The 6,563-nt window shown below is 40.2% G+C and overlaps 1 long non-coding RNA gene across 2 annotated transcripts; it reads right to left on the reverse strand.

Annotated features, from left to right (window-relative positions):
- Nucleotides 1-712: 712 nt before the first annotated feature.
- On the reverse strand, nucleotides 713-1,722 carry LOC119651594. 2 transcript variants are annotated; one of them, XR_005249472.1, is made up of 3 exons: nucleotides 1,537-1,722; nucleotides 1,176-1,425; nucleotides 713-1,059 (listed from the first exon to the last, which is right to left on the reverse strand). It is a non-coding gene; the product is annotated as an uncharacterized LOC119651594 (long non-coding RNA). The 2 variants fall into 2 exon arrangements; XR_005249471.1 differs by having other exon boundaries at nucleotides 1,176-1,654.
- Nucleotides 1,723-6,563: the final 4,841 nt, after the last annotated feature.

Below are 6,563 nucleotides of genomic sequence, written 5' to 3' on the forward strand. Positions count from 1 at the left end.
GTTAGTTCGACTGTTCAACTGCTCAAATTCTCACATAATTGGAGGATCCCGCAGCGAATTACAAAGAAGAAGACGCGAGGAAATTGTTATTTATGTATGCCTAACTTGTGCCCTGTGAAGTATGGGAGGCTTAATTTAAATGCTCCACGCAAAGCACCATTTTTGACCAGACAAGTGGAGCTGAGTGGCACATTGTGTTCTCAGCACATTGAAGCATCTTTCCCAATTCTGCATTTTGTATCTGTTGTCCTGCATTGCTAAAAAGCGGCAGTTATGGTGAGTAGCCGTATTTGATGTGTGTCTCAAGTTCAGATCAACCATATAAATATATTGAATTAGTCCCAGAAAATTAATTGGGCCACAATAAGGTAACTCAACCAAGCTCAAGAGTAGTATTCTAAACGCTTGTGGAGTATCTTAGCCTGGGGTTTGCTTCAGGATAAATGTTCGACCCTCACATGACACAACGTAATCGTTTCTTTCAAAAAACTCAAAAAATTTTAGTTTTTCCTTCGCAATATGTGTAGAAACCTTTTCTAAGATTAGCGGTGTTGGCCACGTATTTAAACTAAACGTAATTTCCAAATTATGATAAATCAGTTTCTTTAATGCAAATATGTATTACTAAACATTCGCGTGCAATTCAATTGAGGAAGCAAACAGAGTTACACTAATCACCTGGCCAACTCACAAAAATCAACTAATTCCATGATTGTAGATTATTGTACAAAACACTTTATTTCGGAGATACAACTGACTATCTTAATTTTTGACTTGAACAATAATAACCATCAAATTTTCGAAAATATTCTTAAAATAGAATATCACTTTGAAACATATCACTTTCCAAGATGTAATCAGCAAACAAACTGGTTCAACCATATGTCCAAAAAGGACCACTAGGATTCGTATACGGATTAGGATTTATAACTCGAGCAATATCTGAATATGAACGTCCTCGATATCCGCCACCTCCCCCACTGTAGTATGATCTTCTCCAGGAACGTGGTCTCCATCCTCCGAAGAAGAAAAAGGGCTTTGCTACGGCCAAGCTCAATACTAGAATAATAAAGAATAAATGCAGATATAGTTTCATTTTGAGAAATCCTTGTCTGAATTCATCAGATATACGAGTGCCTTAAACTGGCATGAAATGAATCAATCAAGTTACTAACTCCTCTCTATCAAAGCCAGTTGATTTATACCCTGTGGTTAGAATTTCTCTGTGCCAAGTACCATTGTGTACAGTTCGGTTCTTTACTGTGTAGTCAGGTTGGGATTCCTGAGTGTTTTTCTTGGCACAGGTAATTTACAGTACGCAGGCGGTGACTAAGAATACATACAAAGCACAAAAACGTATAAATCCTAAGATTGGACTGAACCCATTAGCCTTGGAGTATTTATTCTTGGGATTCTTTATTGGACCTGTTTCAACGAGGAAATTTCCAATGTTAATGTTAGGCCTGAGCAATTTACTTTGAATAAGCATATAATCCTGTGTTGTTGTTTTTCATTTATGGTCTTTAGTGAACACACCCCTAAAAAAAAAATCTGAAAAATGTAGATAAACACAATCTTTTATAGAGAAAGAATAGACGTTCTCAGACAATTTCAAAACGCCATTGTATTATTCACTTCTTGTCCTCCACTGGGTATAGTGTCAGAGTATACCATAACCGGGTTCGCCAAAAATAATTAATTTTTTTCAACCATTCACGACCATCTACGACAATCATCTCGTACCGTACTGTTTTTAATGAAAACAACCAATAAATTAGCTCTGAATTCGTATCATGTCCAGTTTGAAAAATTTGTGTCGCATACTAAATACTTTGCTGAAGACTCAAACAGATTTATATGGTGGTAAGTAGATTATTATACTGTACATAATGGTAGCTGTAACTGCGACTAACGCATGTGTCCATTATCTTGCGGTTATTAAATATCTGAGTTATGAGATTTAAAAATTAAACCCACCGGAATGCATTAGTCAAACAGGTGCTTTATTCGTCGAAAGATACATATTTATAAAGATATTATATCTAGCTATAAATAGCAGGATGTGAGTCTGATAGACGTGCGTAGTATTTATCTTCTGTAATTCGTGATTATGGCTATCATCATTGGGTGTTATACAAAATCTTATAAAAATCGGTGCGCTGTCTGTCCATAGGTCTGTCCATATTGGTTTTTTTAAGAGGTAGAAATCTTCAAAAAACACTAGACTAGATATGACCACGTGTGGATTTTTTACCCACTAAAGCCATCCCCGGCTCCCCCTTGCCCCATCGAACCACCATAGGGCGGTTCTGACGAGAGGAGGGTAGAACGGGTGGCATGGAAATTTCAATGGAAAATAGGGATAAATGCCGGACTCATATAATTTTCATTCTAGACGCATACAATTTTCACCCTGAACCCCGTTTTTCCAAAAAGTTTTCCCCCCGGGCCCGGATTTTCTCTCTACGGTCCGGCGCAGTTGGAGCCTACTATAGATCTCCTTTTCTATGGGCGGACTTAGTAACCGCGCCTTTCTAGTCTCTTCCGCCACTCCCAACTTACCCTGGATCTTTGCGATCATGCAGCTGATCACATCCCAATCCTTCTGGCACCCTAATATTCATCTAGACAAAATTTGCCTGCATACAACAAAATGGATCTTACCACCCTGGCTATAAGCTGCCTGCAAGTATGTACGGCATAATTCGTGGTAGAACCATACTCGCGGTGAATGCCTTTTTGCAAATACACTGCACAACATATTCCGCCATCATCGGTGTCATACCAGAGCGTTTGTTCTGGCAAGTAGCTATCGACAAAAGCAGCGAGATGGAAACACCAATCGCCGTCAGGGACTTGGCCGAATTTAATGCATTCCATACATGCAAGGTCTCTGTCACGCAATGTTTCTCACGATTACCCTTTTTGTGAGTTTCATTTCCGAACAAACCAGTAATCAATTTGATGGCATCGATGATTGAATTGGCTCACCTGGAAGCTTGCCAATCTTACTCAACCATACCAACTGCTGCTACTTCCATGTTGCAAGAAATATCCCCTCAGACACGCACGCTTCGAATAACTCACCAACCATGCGAGCTTAAGGGTCCTATTCGGTATTCCATCCAGGCCCGGAGTTTTTTTGTCACCTATTCTGCTGCAAATCTTCAACAGCTCGTCTGCGGTTACTACAGGAATTGCCAAATCCGTGGATGATTTTCAGCAAGAGGACGTGATCCGAAAGGGATGACCGGCCTCTGAGTCGCCCTATCACAATTTCCAAGCTTCTTAAAACATTCCCTCTTGGCCCTCTGGATACCGAGCTTGGGATTTTTGCTGGCTTCCTTTTGTGCATGCTCTTTTTGTATCTGATCAGTCCTATCTATCGCCCTCTAAGGCATTCGTCTAGCTCTGTGGCAAGGCTGGCCAGTTCACAATTTCATCATATGCAAATATCCTTTCCATTGCTCAAGTAGACGAGCCTGATGTCCTTCTCACCTTTTGGGGTGCTGTTTCCCTACGTTGTAGCTCTCTCCATATTTCTACAATAATACCCTTATGATCGCTAGGGTTGTCATCATCACTAACGTGCCAAAATATACCACGTATCAGTACAGGGCTGACAAAAAGTGACGTTTACCATACAATACAATATCTTCGATAGCCAGAACTATATTTAACTGCGCAAAAGCCTTTAATAGACTTTGGCTCTTTGCGTTATTTTTTCCACTTCTCTTTGGAGGGCCTGCGCATTAAAATCACCGGCAATCACTTTGAGACATCATCCCCGTCGTAAACAAGGTTTTCTAATATACTTTCAAACTCAAACTATGTGAGACTAAGTGAGCCGTAGCAGCTGTACATGTACATAACGTCCATTTTCCGTGCACCCCAAGAAACTGGCCGACCGACCCATGGTGAATTGTATAGATTGGCGACTCTTTGTCCATATTGCCGCTCTAAAATCTATGACCTATAAGCCCCCTGACGATTTCTCAGATTCGTGAATGATCTGCTTAAGTAAATTCTGCACGACACTGCAATAAATAAGGTTCATTTGAATGAACTTCATAAATTTTCACTTCTTAAATTTCGGATATTTACCACTTCTAGCAATATGCCGGTTACCCCCTTCTTCCTTGTCAGTGCACTCCTACCCATACCTTCTATATCGATCGGATCGATCAATACAGGTAGTGCATGCCTTCGCGAAGTGTTCACACATGAGACGTTTGAAACACCTCTTTAATGAAATTTGCTCTCTCAGATGACATACAATCCATCCACTTCGAAACTTTCGGACGGAAAACAATTTCTGCTTCCACTAGTAGTCGCATTGCTGCTATTTGAGTATTACCATAGGCTTTTTTCAAGTGCATTCTTACCCAGTTAATCCTACCTAAATTGTTCTTTCAACAAAGTGCATTCTTCTCTGAATGTGATTTCATCGAGATATCATGCTTTTGGGTCCGTGTGCAAAGATCGTCAGTTTTGCCCAAGCTGGATTCTGTCAGCTTTCTGAGTCTTTCGGGTATTGCTGAAATTTCCGCCCAGATCTTTTAGATCGGGGTCAGTTGTGGCCTTTTTTACTGAAGATAGCAATAGCCTCTGGGCGAAATGGCATTTTCGTTTTCTTCTTGGTCTTTTTTCCACGACCTTGGTTCATCCACCATTTTCATTCTCCTTAGGTTTCGCTTCTATTGCCAACGCACTTAGGCACAGGTTTTCGCCTTTCCGTACTTTTAATTCCGCTCTTGGGAAACTGCTAGTATCCCTTTTTTCTTGATGATTTTCTGCTGATCCCCTAGAGTTTCATCACCTTTCTCCTGCATTTTTTTGTTTATTGTCAGGTAGATAACAATACTGTTAGGTAGCACTTGGGTCGCCCATGACACTGTTGGAACGGCAGGTTTCGGTTTTTTTCCCCTTTTTGGGAGCTCTTTCCTCCTCCTGTCACCTACTATAAAAAAACCCTAATGGCACTCAACTTGCTTTTGATAGCGTGATGCACGATGTGCTTGTCCCTTTTAAACTCGGACAGCTCAACTTTTTAGCTCCCAGCTGAATAAACGATAGTTACTCTAGGTTAGGGCTTTGTTCTCTACGAGCCTGCCGAATTATCGTACTTCTTTAAACACACCCTCGCCCGTAGCAATTAACACACTTTCCTACCTTTTCAACACAAGGTGAAAAGAAAGTGCATCAGCACATCAGTATGTATGCCCACCACCACCTTTTACCGCCTGATTGGAACTTTTTAGAAACGGTTACTCTAATTGATGCAAAATTTTAGAACTGTGAATCCTCATGCATGGAGTTAGTAAAATCTTTGTATGTTCACTTTAAGGCGAAGTCCCCATATTCTCAAAAGGGTGTGTTTACAATTTTTTAATGGGGATATCAAGTGAAAGGTCTTGATTAGTACTTTCCGAAGCCGCTTTTAGTTTTGACATTGACTATGGAGGGGGCGGGGGTCCGGGGAATCGAAAATGATCAATGATCAAACTACTCAAACAAAAATATCACGAAGCTTTCAAACATGGTATTTAGGCCACCATATTGATACCTGTTTAAATACAGTTAATAATAAAATATTATTATATTATAATCAACTGGAAACCCCACTTAAGTTTATCCCAAAATCATGAAATCTTGCTGTAATATAGGCTACATCATAAAGCATGTTACTGCCAAATTCGGTGTACTGCTGACAAAGTTGTAATAGGTCAAAGTTGGGGCTTTTATGTAAATATACTGCAATCCAAAATTTTGAATGTCAGTATAATACTAAAGTAAATACTCTGACATAATATTATTTATATGCATATAGATTAGGAGTTAGATACAAATGGGACGAGCACCCAAGCGTATTAGAAATACACAAAACCTTTCATACCTGAAGCACCCAACTTCCGTTTTCACCACTTATATCAATTTAACTTGGATAAATCCGGTCACCAAATTAATCCCCTTCCAATCCTTCTACCTCCTTGATGGCAGAATCAGCGTGCGTAACCATCAACCCCTGAGCCTCTTTCCTTTTCCACGTTCAACGCCTGCATTGGAGGAGAGATACACCTCACATTGTAAACGTTCGTTATCTCTTTTCTATCAAAATATCAATCGTCATCATTGCCTCGATAATAAATGCTACATCATCTGAGACGATCCTGAACATAAAGCGCTCCCATAGGGCTTGTATAGAACGGGCTCAATTTATCTATTTTGCCTCGGTAACAAGCAGTCTGCGGGCACATCACTACCCTCCTATGTTCAAGAGTCATAGTCGCGGCGGATGCTTTCTCGCAATCATACAAGACGTGCTATTTAAGCTCAGCTTTGCGTCTATTATAACTCCCAAGTATATATTTGATGTCCGGCTTAGAGTTAATGATAAGGCTCCCCATTTGAGCGTAGTGTTTGTCGATGTTTCCGCTTTTCTTCCGCATGTGGCAATTCAGAACTCTCTAACAAAAAATTGATAGCAGCGAGTTCTTGCTGCTTGTTTCACATTGCCCAGTTCGCTATTTCACCAGTAATTGGGATGCACCAAATGCTTTTGG

This window comes from Hermetia illucens, chromosome 3 (genome assembly GCF_905115235.1).
Source record: "Hermetia illucens chromosome 3, iHerIll2.2.curated.20191125, whole genome shotgun sequence".
Classification (NCBI taxonomy): domain Eukaryota; kingdom Metazoa; phylum Arthropoda; class Insecta; order Diptera; family Stratiomyidae; genus Hermetia; species Hermetia illucens.